Here is a 14,565-nt window from a genome sequence, read left to right as displayed (position 1 = left end):
GCAGCTTCTAATCTGTGATATATATATATATATGTGTGTATATATATATATGTATATATATATATATATGTAATTACTGCCAGATTAAATACATGAGTTCATTCACATAAGAAATAGTAATAGCTAATAATAATTTGGCAAAGTAAAGGTAGCCTGGGTCTTTTATATTTTTCATGGTCAATCTGCAAATAAAGAGGAAAAGTTGAATATAGATTAAAATCTGCCAAGAAATGATGATTCTTACTTAGGATAATTCAAATGCTCTAAAAGATTATTTTACATGTTGATAATAAACCTTCTTAACACTGAAAATGCAACAAGATTGCAAACTAAGAGCAGGGAAGTGAGATGGAGTAACGAAATTAATGGTTAGCCCACTCATTTCAAACTCCAGGCTCTGGCTGTTGCTTCATGTATTTCCATCCTCCCCCTCCATCCCCATGACAATTCTGGAAGCAGATGTCTTTGTCCCTGTTTTTTTTTTTAAATTTATTTTTAAAATTTTTTACAGACTGCATTTTGATTCATCGTACACAAATGGGGTACATCATTTCGTTTCTATGGTTATACACGATGTAGATTCATACCATTCATGTAATCATACATGTACATAGGGTAATGATGTCTGTCTCATCCCACCATCTTTCATACCCTCCCCTCATTTTCCTCTACATAATCTAAAGTTCCTCCATTCTTCTCTCACCCTCATCCTCCCACCCCCATTGTATATCATCATCCACTTATCAGAGAACCCATTTGGTCTTTGGTGTTTTGGGATTGGCTTATTTCACTCAGCATGATATTCTCCAATTCCATTCTTTTATCTGCAAATGCCATAACATTATTCTTTATAGAAGAAAAAATAGGGGAGTCCCACTTCTGTGATCACACAAAGGTGGATATGAATTGAACCCAATGCAACTCCAAAATTATATTTCCAGAGTTTATGAACTCATCATATACACTAAATTTAAAGTCTGGGCAAAAAATTTTGAATAAAATATCAGATTATTTTGGTATCGTAATTGTTTCATGAACCTGAAAAAAAAGTGGATCCAAGGCCACATATTGCCTCAAAAGATTTCCTAGTGGTCATATTTGACTTTTATCCATCTGTGAACAAAGTCTTTCATTTCACACATTCAACTCTTATGCTAGGCATTCATGGGACTGGAAAATATAAAAGGAGGAATGTTGCCTTCATGGATCTTACCACCTCTTTGGGAAAGACAAACATGTTTAAAAGGTAATTCATCTGTGCTAAGCATGAGAAGAGCAAATACAGAAAGTTTGGAAGTGCACAGTTCAGGTATCAAAACTAGAGTGGGTGTTAAGTTTTTTAAAATTCTTTTATACTGGGAATATTAATCCCTGTTAGAAGAGTAACTGGAAAAGATTTTTTTCCCCAATTCATAGGCTTTCTCATCACACCCTTAATTGTTTCCTTTGCTGTGCAGAAGCTTTCTTTTTATTTTTTATTTATTTATTTATTTATTTGGTGCTGTCCCACTTATTGATTCTCGATTTTATTTCTTGAACTTTAGGGGTATTGTTGAGGAAGTTGATATTACATCATATGTTGGAATGTTGATCCTATGCTTTCTTCTAGCTGTTGCAAAGTTTCTGGGCTAATTCCTAACCAGTTTGAGTTGACTTTCTTGCAGGGTGGAAGATAGAGATCCAGTTTTATTCTCCTACATATGGATATCCCTTTTTCTCAGCACTGCTTTTTAAAAACACTATCTTTTCTCCAACAGGTGTTTTTGGCATCTTTGTCAAGCATCAGATGATTCTATCTATATTGGTGTTTTTGTTCTGTTGTACAATTCGAGATCAGGTGTTGTGATGCCTCCTGCCTGCATTGCTCTTCTTACTCAGTTTTGCTTTGGATATTCTGTGTCTTTTATTGTTCCAAATGAATTTTAGAACTGTTTTTTCTAGTTCAATGAAGAATAGCATTGGTACTTTGATGTAGATTGCATTGAATCTGTATAATGTAATATGGCCATTTTGACAATATTAATTGTCTACCCAACAAATAACCTCATCAATAAATGGGAAAAGAAGAAAACAGGCATTCCTCAAAAGAAGCACAAATGCCCAGCAGATATGTAAAAAAAAAAAAAAAAAAAGTTCAACATTCCTGGAAATCAGAGAAACACAAATCAAAACTATATTGAGATTTCATCTCATTTCAGCAAGAATGGCAATCAAGAATACAAATAATAATAAATGTTGGCAAGGATGTAGGTGGAAAGATACACTCACACATTGTTGGTAGGGCTGCAAATTAGTACAACCACTTTTAAGAACAGTATGGAGATTTCTCAAAAATACTCATGGAACCACCATATACTCCATATATCTTGGTAAATATCCCAAAGAACTAAAATCAGCATGCTATATACATAGAGGCACATTAATGTTCATAGCAGTGCAATTCACAATGGCCAAATTATGGGACTAGCCCAGATACTTGTCAAAAAAGAATGGATAAATGAAAATGGTAAGTATACACAATGAAATTTTACTCTGCCACAAAGAAGAATGAAATTATGGCATTTGCTGATAAATGGATGGAACTGGACAACATCATGCTGAGTGAAATAAGGCAGACTTAGGAAATCAAGTTCTGAATGTTTTCTCTCATGTTCAAGAGCTACAGCAAAATGAGAAAAAAAAAAGGTTAGGGGGATCTCATGAAAACAGAAGGGAGATCAGTGGAGTGGGGGAAAGGGATTGAGGCAGGGAGAGAAGGATGGGAAAAAGGACGACCTGTGAAATGAAATTGACCAAATTATGCTATGTGCATATATAAGTGTACCACTCTGAATTTCACCTTTATGTGTATCTATAAAGCATCAATTTAAAAACAAATAAATGGAAGACCAATAGACCGAAGGAAGGGAACAGGGGTAGAGAGGTAGGGAGGAAAAGAGGAAGTACTGGGGACTGAAATGGAGCCCATTATATTCCATGCATGTGTGATCATGTCAAAATGAACCCCATTGTTATGTATAACTATAAAGCACTAATAAAATATTTTAAAATAGCCATGGCAAAGTAAATTAAATTTATACAGCATTGGAGATTTGTTCATTCAAAAATCATATATTTTGCAACTACAATGTGTCACTGAAGATGCAAAGACAGATGACACAAACAGTCTGAACACCAGGAAGTCAGTGAAGACACTGCATACAAATAGATTCACAATACTGAAAATTTGTTATTGTATGGGATGTGCTATGGTAATAGAGGACATGAGGGTTGATTGGGTTTACATGAATAAATCTTGCAGAATTTACAGAGATGTTTGAACTCTGCACCTGATGAGTTTATTTGAGGTGGAATGGAAGATCATGATACTTAGAAAGAAGAATCCACATAAGGGAAAGAAATGCATCATCTCCAACATGAGACCCTGTTGACATGAGAAGGAGCTATTGATTCTGGCACATTATCTGGTTTAAACTGACATGCTCCCTTTCCTGACGCCACTCCAAAATAGCTAATAATTATTCATTTTCAGTTTCTGTAACACCACTTAACATAGTTGAAACACTGTTTCTTAGTCATTTTTAAGTATAATACAATTGCCATCCAAAAATTGAACCATATACCTCCATAACAGGCCCTCAACAAGAAAGGGCATAGTTTTAAACGTTTTTATTAACATGTATTCATTGTAGGTATGAATGTGGTTCAGTGTGATATTTTCATTCATGCATACAGCATGCACTGATCAAATGCCATCTCTCATTTCCCACTCCACCAACATACCCTTCCCAGTTCCTAGTAATCACTCTTCTATGGTTGTGGCTCAGTGGTAGAGCACATGCCACCCATTTGTGAGGCACTGGGTTTGATTCTCAGCACCAAATAAAAATAAATAGAAAAAGAGTTATTGTGTTCATCTACAACTAAAAATATTTTTTTTTAAAAGAAGGGAATTTTCAGTACAAGTTTTCTTTACAATTTTTTGAAAAAAAAATTTAAATGTGTTTATACACTCTTATATACACACACTCTCCACAACTGCACTGTCCCTTATTTATCTCATATCTTTGTGTCTCATAGTGGTACATATTAATGAATATTTAAAGGTTTGCAATTTTACACTATTAAAACAGTGTCCATCTGTTCCTCACCCCTGGACTGGACTAATTTGTGATTATAGCCTACAGTACATTCCTGTAAGTAAATACATAAGATAAAAAAGAAATTATTTTTAACAGATTTTGCCAAATTGAACTCCAAAATTTTGTGTTATTTTATGTAGTCACCAAAAAACATTAAAGTTCCTATTTCTTCATTCCCATACTCAATATAGGAATATTTTAAATGTGTGCCTCTATCATAGAATGAAATAGAGTACTTAAACATTAGGTTAATTTGCTTTTATCTTGAGTTTGTATACTCTGTCAAGTTTTAATTTCATAATTTATGTTTTCTTATTTTGGATGTGTACTTTGAAATGAATGAATAAAACTTTATCATTAAATAAACATTTTATTTTAATTAAATTGAGTTTATTTAAAAATATTTAAAAATTTTATTCTCTAGTTTAAATTTTAACCATGATCTATCTTCTGCATATATTTTCCAGAAAATTTTAATTATTTTTCTATATGGGAACTTGTAATGAAATCACAAGTTTCAAAGAGGCTATTTTGAAATCTTTCAGAATTATTCATTCAATTATTTAATAATTTCAAATCACTTTTATCTCCTCCATTTATCAACTGATAACTTTGATTCTAAATTCTAGTGTAAACAGTGAAGCAATCAGAAGGGTACTTATACAACTTCTGTTATGAATGGAATGTTAGTGTCCCTTCCCCAGAAATTTCTGTTGAAATTCTAATTCCCAATGATGGTATTTGCAAATGGGGCATTTGGGAGGTAATTACATCATGAGGAGAGAGCCTTCACAATGGGATTACTGCCCTTATAAGATGAGATAAAAAAGCATTTGCTCTTTCTCTCTTCCCCAGGAGGATGCAAGGAGAAGAAGGCAGTCTGCAAAAGACAAAGTCTTTACAAGGAAACAGGCCAGGCAACACTTCGTTCTTGAATGTTCCAGTTTTCGTAATTCTGAGAAATAAATGCTTGTTTTCCCAGTCGCCCAGACTTGAGTAGTTGTTAGAGCAACTTGAATTGACTAAGACAACTTCCCACCATCACTTCTGTCTTCCTGTTTCTGGGCCTACATTCACTCTTGTTCTTAGGGATGAATCATGCATATTTCTAACCAAGGCCAATTCCATTTTTAGTGTAATATATCCAATACTAATTTTGAAACAGGATTTTACAAAGATTTTCACTCTCCTTTAGACCCTTTATTTTCCAGACCACCAATAATTCTCAGTTATGTGATTAGAAGCATTTCGCTGTTCCTCAGTATACTACATTCCAAGGTGTAGTAGTGTGCCCTAGGGCTTAGCCCTTACACATTTTCTGGTATTTATTGGGGACCTTGTAGGGTGTTCTGTCCTTGAATTAGATAAATAGTTATAAACACATAGATCATATATATAAGCATACATATGTATTATACACATATATACACATATAAATATATATGTGTGTATGTATATAAAAATATATATTTATATATATTGGTTATATTTTGTTTACCTTAAATTATATGAATAGTTATAAACACTCATGCCATATATAAATATGCAGTTCTTGCTTTACACAGTAGTTCAGGATGATAAAAATGATTATCTGAGCTGAACCTGGGCAAAGTGAACTTGATAATCACTGGGAACTACAAAAATTCTGCCACAATCTTTAAAAAGTGTCAAAATATTTTTAGAATCTTACTTTCAGTTATGAATGTATAAAATGAAAAGAATGAAAGTAATTACCCAGTTTACTATAATTTAAAATACTAGAAACCTTGAAAATTAAAATGTGTTACTTCTTCATAAAGCTCATCAAGAGCCAGTTATCAGCTACTTGGGAGATTGAAGCTGCAGAGATCCCTGATCCCAGGAGTTCAAGGCCAGACTGGATAGCAAGTGGAACTCTGTCTCAAAGACAAAGGGAGGAAGAGAGAAAAAAAGGAAAGGAAGGGAAGGAAGGGAAGGAGGGGAAGGAAGGGAAGGAAGGGAAGGAAGGAAGGAAGGAAGGAAGGAAGGAAGGAAGGAAGGAAGGAAGGAAGGAAGGAAGGAAGGAAGGAAGGAAGAAAAAGCATCAAACATTGTGAAGAGTCCTTTCCTTCTTTCACCATGTATCCCACAATACAGAGCAGGCATACCGTGGTAATTTGTCTTACTCCTTTCTAAATTTGGATCACCTTCCAGTATTGCATCCTTTCAATGATGTGAAATACCTTAGAGAGTTCCCTTAATGTGCTGCCACAGCCTCCTCTGAGTACCTACATTCTCTGTCTAAACCGGTTTCCTTATTGTCATGGAGTGCACCCTCACTGAGATCCTCCAACTGCGTACTAGAGTCCTCACAAGTCAGCAGTGTGCACCTCCTCCCACTTGGCTATTGTCTCTTAACCCCATCCCATTTAATTCTGATTTCACTATCATGTTATCACTCTTCCTTTCTTTGCTGTACTTTCAAATCCGTTAGCTTCTGTGCCTCTTTGGATCATCCACTTTTATAAAATGTCAGAGGAATTATCAGTGGGAGACAATTTGGTATCTGTGTGTGAACTGAATTATGGATCTTACATGACCCATCAGCAATTCTTTAAAAGAAATGACACAATTGTGTGTGTTATTTACATAGAGGGATGTGGACTGGAGAGCTAGCTAGCAGTAGTTTTTCAGTCAGTTTCTTTATCACCGCTGCCAAAAGAGTCAACCAGAACAAGGTGGAGGATCTAAGGTTTATGTGGGTCTCATTGCTTCTGAGGTGAATGACTTAAACAATAGAAATTTATTTTCTCACAGGTCTGGAGGCAAGTGTCTGAGATTGAGGTATCGACAAGGTTGTATTCTTTAGAGGCCTCTCTTGGTTTGTGTATGGTAGTCTTCTCCCTCTGTTTTCTTGTAATCTATCCTCTGAACTCTGTGAGTAATTTACAAGTCCAATCATACTGGATTGCAGCCCTCTATTTAATTTCCATTTACTTTACCTCTTTAAAGCTCCTTTCTTTATGAACAATCACATTCTAAGGCACTAGGGTTTAGAAATTCAAGATATGAATTTGAGGAGCCTCATTCATCCCATAAGACTCCACCCCATGGCCTCCAAAACTTACTTCCTTTTCAGGTACAAAATATTTTGATCCTTTCTCACCATCCTAGTATTATTAGTTTATTGTAGTATCAACTCCGAGCTCAGAATTTCATCTATCACCTAAATCAGGCATCTTGGAGACTCAAAATATGATTTAGGTGAAGGCAAAATTCTTTCCAAGGTGAATCTGTGAAACAAGACAAGTTATCAGCTTTCAAGATTCAATAGAGAGACAGGCATAGAATATGCATAACCTTTCCAAAGGTGACATGTCAGAATAAAAGGGATCCTAACAAGTCCAAAACCCAGCAGGTCTAATTACATTACATGGTGTGGCTTGAGAATAAGGCTTTATTTATTTTTTTTCAATACATTGTCTTCCAGGCCAATTGGAGGTGGGGGCCCTGCCCTCCACATCCACCGGAGTAGTAATCCTACTTCCTTGTCCTAGATGGTGGCACTCTGATACCAGTTGTAACCCCACATTTTGAAACTGAGGGAGAGACATCCCTGTCTCTCTGGCCTAGGCCTTTGGACACAGAATGATTGTGGCTATGCTGTGAATCTCTAATTTACTTTGAGATCATTCTTCCTTTTCTTGAAGTATAATACATATTTGCCGGCAGATAACTCCGATGGCCCGTTATGTAGAATCCTAGAATATGATAAATCCTTTTTTTTCATTTTGTCCCATCTCAGTCACCTTTAGTCCAAGCTGGCAAATTTTCTACAGGTATGAAATTCACAAAAGCCTTTTTGGCTTACTATGTAATTCACAGAGGTCCAAACCATCATATACATACATTGTCCTCCACAGATATTCCCTGGAAAATTCTATCTCTATTCCTGGCTTCTGCTGGATGGTTAATTAATTCCATGAGTCACACCCATGATCTAATTAAATCACTACCTAGCTACTCCTTGATCTTCTCTCCAAAACAAAACGTTCTCATTTATTGTCATATGATAGACAGGATTTTCTAAATGTTCATGTTCTTTTAACTTAATATTTCTTTGATTCATCTCTCCTTTTGTATTTTATTATAAACAGTAAGTTGAAATCTGTCCCTACTTCCAACAGTTTGCTGAAAAACCACCTCAGCTAAATATCTATGTTCATGATTTATAAGTCCTATCTTTCACAAAGAATAGAGCACATTTTAGCCAGGTTCTTTACCACTTTACAACAAAAAGTCACCTTTCCTCTGTGGCCCAAAAACATGCTCCTCATTTCTACCCAAGGTCTTATGATAAATGCTCTTAATGGCCATGCTTCTACCAGGAATTTCTTCAAGGTAATCTAGGTGTTTCCAACGTGGTATCAACAAGCCACTTTCACATTTCTGGTTACTTGTGATAGTAGCCCATCACTCCCCATGCCAAAATCAGTATTGGTTAGATAGGAATGCCATAACAAAATAACACTTGCTGGAACTGAGTGTGGGGTGTGGTTAAATAACAGATTTATTTTCTCACAGTTCTGGAGGAAAGATTGTGAGATCATGGTGTTAGTAGGACTGGTTTCTTTTGAGACCTGATTCCTTGACTTGTGGATGGCTTTCTGACTTTGTCTTCATAATGTCTCTCCCCTGCACATGACCTGGGATTTGATCTCCAGCACTACAAAATAAATACATAAAACAAAAAATAAAGATTCCAGTCAAATTTGATTGGGGTCCAATGATATGACCTCATTTTACTTTAATTAGCTTTATCCCAACTATTATCACATTCTGAGGCCTTGCGTATTAAGACATCAACATATAAATTTGGAAGTAATACAATTCAACCCCTAAAATATGCTTGTGTGTGTGTGTGCGTGTGTGTGTACTACTCTAAAATCTGTAATTATAGTCTAGATAATTGTTCTGACCCATATATTCCATTTTTTGATACCTTGTAAGCATCCAAAATTAATGTATCCATTGTAGACATGAATTAAAATATCATACTGTAGCTTACGAATATGTACAATTATTAAATATTAATAAAAAATTTTAGAAATGCTTAAGGAGATAGAGATACAAACTAATTTGATCATTACAAATCATACCCATGTATTTTATCACACATTACCCCACAAAAAATTAAGTGTCCAAAACTAAGACTCAGATTTACCCTAAATCAGTAACTTCTCTGGTGTTCCTCAGAGGTAATTCCATTTGAATAGGCCAAATTTCTTTAATTCATCATTGATAACTATCTCCCACAATTCATCCATTCCTTCCAATAATTTTATAGCTTCACCTTTCAAAAATAAAAATAAAATTTGATTCTTACCCTTACCACCTTGATTCAGTCTACCACCATCTTTGGAGAATGTCATAATTACTGTTTCTATTCTTCATCACATAAGTTGTACTCTAAAATAAGAGCCACAGTGGTCCTATGAAAATAAGAACCATGCCTTCTTGCTCAAAATCATACAAGGACTCTGGTTTAGTCAACATTTTTGCCACTGTGACCAAAAGACCTGACAAGAACAATTGTAAGGAGGAAAAGTTTATTTTAATGTTCTTGGTTTCAGAGGTCTCCGTTCACAGATAGCTGACTTTATTCCTCAGGGCCTGGGGTAAGGCAGAACATCATGGCAGAAGGGTGTGGCAAAAGAAAGCAGTTGGGAACATGTTACCAGGAAGCAGAGAGAGAGAGAGAGAGAGAGAGAGAGAGAGAGAGAGAGAGAGAGAGAGAGAAAGAGAGCTCTCCTTACCACAAAAAAAATCTAAATCCCAAAGGCTCACCCCCAATGAACCATACCCTACCTGTCGACAGTTACCATCCAGTTAAACCCCATCAGTGGATTAATGTACCATTAGGTTAAGTCTCTCACAACCCAATCATTTTACCTCTGAACTTTCATTCATTGTCTCACACGTGAGCTTTTGGGGAACACCTAATATCTAAACCATAACATCTCATTCAAATTAAATGCTAAAATCCTTAATGTTACCTATAAGGCTCTATTATATCTGGCCCTTAACTTTTCTGACTTGTTACTCTGACTATACTTCCCATAATTCTTGCCATTTCAGCAACCTCATGGTCACCTTCAAGAGTTTTCAAGGGTTTCAACTCCAAGAGTTTTGCATTTGCTAGTGTCACTGCCTTGGTACTCTTCTTCTATATATCCATATGACTTATCCCATCACTTCCCCACAATCTTATTCAGATTCATCTTCTAATTGAGAAATTCTCTGAACATCTGAGTTTACACTGACACTTCAAGGGCCCCTTTCCTATATTAATCTCTCTCTTTGAAAGTTATTACTACCTAACCTATTGTATATTTTATTTGCTTATGTTATTATCTTACCCATTCCACAAAGGCAAAGTATTTATTTTATTCAAAACTATATCCCTAGCTATTAGAAGAGTACATAGGAAATAAGAGATTCTCAATACACATTAGTTGAATAAATGACAAAAAATAATGAATTAATCAAACTTTAATTTTAAAAAAAATTATAATAAAATAAATACATAATATTAAATTACTGAGAAATTGTAGTTTCTAAAATGGTCAAAATCAAGTTATTTTTCTGAATCTAGTGTTCTGTGTTTATTTATTTTTGTAGACCTTTTACTATGTAGGTTAGTATTGCTCTATATGACTTGCCAATTAATTTTTATGCTGCAGTTAACAAAAATGTGTAGCAAAGCATTTACAAATTTCTGTGGAATTTAAAAAAGTTTTGTTCAATTTAATTAAATAATTTATGGCTGTTATCAGTGACCTTATGTTATGTGTTATGGAATCTTTATCAGGGGCATGACCTTGAAGGATGTGTCTTGTCCCAATCCCCTCTCTCTCTCTCTCTCTCCCTCTCTCTCTCCCCACCCTCTGTTTCTGTTTCTCTGTTTCCTGGTCACTATAATGATTGCAGCTTTGCTCTGCTATGCCATGTCTCTGATAATCTATTGTCAGATGCAAACCACTTCAAATCAGTGTAAAAGTGATTTTTGAACAGAGTACACAAACTGATTTATCAAATTTTTATATTGGTTCTTACCACTTTGCCCTCATTGTTTCCATCTTGTCTTGGTCCACACTGCAAAGGGGTCAAAAACGTTAGGATTGCTGTCTTTTGGGATAATACAAGGACAATATGGTAATAATATTCCTTTACATCATCAAAAAAGATTACAGTGAATTGTTGGTATGTTATACAAGTGTGCAAAGAAGTTTTCACTTTCTGACTGAAAAAAGCCTGTGAATTTTTCTTCTCTTCTTATAATGTCCATCCTTGATTCAATCAGCTGTGGACAAGGAATAGTACTCTCAGGTAAAACTTTGTTACGCAGGTCTACTCTGGTGGGTTTGGGAAGACATATTTTAAAGACCTTACACACTACATGTTGACTGAAAAGATATAACCAAATCCAAAGTGGTAGACCTCCCGTGTTAGTCGGCTTCCCATAGCTGGGACAAAATTGGTGAGAAAATCAACTTAGAGAAAGAAAGATTTATTTTGGCTCATAATTTCAGAGGTTTCACCCTAAGGTCAGCTGGTTCCATGGCAGAAACATCATGACAGAAGGGCAGGGCAGAGCAAAGCTGGTCATTTCCAGAGAGCTAGGGAGCAAAGAGAGACAGAGAATGGGATCAGGGACAAGATAAACCCTTCAAGGACAGATCTCCAATGGCCTTTTACCTCTCACTACGTTCCACTTCCTGCAGTCTCCACTGCTTCTCAGTGGTCCATTTAGCCATGAATCCCTAGGGATTGATAACATCCTCATGATCCAATCACTTCCCCAATGCTCTGCCTCTTAACATTGTTGCTTTGGGGACCAACCATTCAACACATGAATCTTTGAGGGACACTATATATTTAAACCATAACACTTACCCCTCATGTTCAGAAAAAGGAAATTTCTATACTGTTATTAATTTAAAAGTTTTTCTTCACTTTGTGAACTCTCAAATTGTATAGCTTAATAAATCATGCATGATATTTTTGTAACCTTGTGACTAGTATCCCTGTTGCTAATTAGTCAATTTTAAGGGAAATTAATAAAAAATTTAAGAAGATAATTCTAGAGTTCAGGAATTCCACAGAATATCACAGAAGGTACATTTTTTAAAAAGGAAAAAAAGAAAAATCAAGGTTTGGTACAAACATAATATCTTTATTTTCTTTATATTTCTAGAATATTCCAAATAAATATTCCAAAACCTAAAAATAGAACTATCATTCTGCCTAGCAATCTCAAGTCTGGATATTTACCCAAAGGAATTGAAATCGGGATCTTAAAGAGATTGCTGTAGCCCCATGCTCATCGCCACTGTGCAAAATAACTAAGATACAGAATCAACCTAAGTGTCTGTTAACAAATGAGTGGATAAAGGAATCTCACACACACACACACACACACACACACACACACACACAGAAAGTTAACCATATGAGGTGGTGAGTATGTTACTTAGTTTAATTGTGTATGTTACTTAGTTTAATCACTTCACAATATGCATGTATGACAAAATGCATCACAAGCTTTAGATATATACAATTTTTATTAGCCAGTTTAGCTCAGTAAATTCAGGTGGAACAAATAAACAAATGGGCAAAAAAACTATGATTAGGGGAATTCCTTATATATTTCCAGAAGTTATTACTTTTTTCTTCTTCAGTGTCTAAGATTCAATTTCAACATGTTTCTCAGGTGATTCAGTGGAGGGTGACTATGAACCACACTTTGAAAAATAATGCAATAAATCAATTGTGAACAACTTTTCTCTCTTAGCAGTTTTACTCATCACCAACTTTACCATTCCTGAATTTCAAATAATTTTAAAATCTACATTGAACTCTAATTTACATAGTTTAGAGTATTAGAATTCAAATTTTCTTGGACCTGTCCATCAAGTTGTTTCAAAACTTGTAAACATGGGTCAAAAATTTCACTTTCCTAAGACTTTCTTGTTACAATAGGTTGCAATATTATTTTGAGTAAAATCAGTCCTATGGACCAGTGGACTCTACATTAGAGGATATAACCTATCTTGTATAGAAAAGAAAAAAGAAAAAAAAGAACAAATCAACACAAAAAGCAGTGGAAAACAGGAAATACTTAGAATTAGAGCCAAAATCAATAAAATTGAAACAAACTAATAAAAAGCAATTCAAAAAATAGACAAAACATTTGGCTCTTTGAAAAAACAAAGTCAATAAACCCTTAACCAAGTTAATGAAGAAAAAGAGAAAGAAAACCCTTATCACTAAAATTCATGATAAAAAGGAAATATCACTATTGAAATACATACCATAATCAGAAACTATAAAACAGAGAATCATGATGACATCAACAAATTTCTGGAGACATGTGACCTACCAAAATTGAAAGAGGAAGACATAGAAAATTTAAACAGATCAATTGCAAGCAATGAAATTGAAGACACCATCAAAAGTCTATCAACAAAGAAAAGCTCAGGAGCACATGGGCTCTCAGTCAAGTTCTATGAGGCCTTCAAAGAAGAACTTACACCAATACTCCTCAAATTATTCCATGAAATAGAAAAGGAGGGAACACTTCCAAACTCATTCTATGAAACTAGTATCACCCTGATACCAAAACCAAAGACACATCAAGGAAAGAAAACTCCAGACTAATATCCCTGATGAACACTGATGCAACAATTCTCAATAAAATTTTGGAAAATCACATACGAAAACATATTAAAAAGTAGTACACCATGATCAAGTTGAGTTCATCCCAGGGATGCAAGGTTGGTTCACCATAAAGAAATTAATAAACATAATTCACTACATCAATACAAGAATTACATGATTATCTCATAGATGCAGAAAAAGCATTTGACAAAATTCAGCAGCCATTCATGTTCAAAGCACTAGAAAAACTAAGAATAGTAGGAATATACCTCTACCTTGTAAAATCGGTATATGCTAAACCTAAGGTCAACATCATTCTAAATGGAGAAAAATTGAAGGTATTCCCTCTAAAAACTGGAATAAGACTGGAATGCCTTCTTTCACCACTTCTATTCAACATCGTCCTCGAAACTCTAACTAGAGCAATTAGACAGAAGAAATAAATTAAAGGGATCCAAATAGGAAAAGAACTCAAATTATCACTATTTGTTGATGACATGATTCTATGTATAGAAGACCCAAAAATCTCCACCATAACACTTCTATAGCTCAAAGTGAATTCAGCAAAGTAGTAGAATATAAAATTAACACCCATAAATAAATTGGGTTCCCCAGTAAGAGTCAACTGAAAGATAAATCAGTTATACAATAGCCTCAAAAAAATAAAATACTTGGTAATCAATCTAAGAAAAGAGGTGAAAGACCTCTACAATGAAAACTATAGAATACTAAAGAAAAAAATTGA

The sequence above is a fragment of the Sciurus carolinensis genome, chromosome 7 (genome assembly GCF_902686445.1).
Source record: "Sciurus carolinensis chromosome 7, mSciCar1.2, whole genome shotgun sequence".
NCBI lineage: Eukaryota > Metazoa > Chordata > Mammalia > Rodentia > Sciuridae > Sciurus > Sciurus carolinensis.
This window is presented reverse-complemented; position numbering follows the sequence as displayed.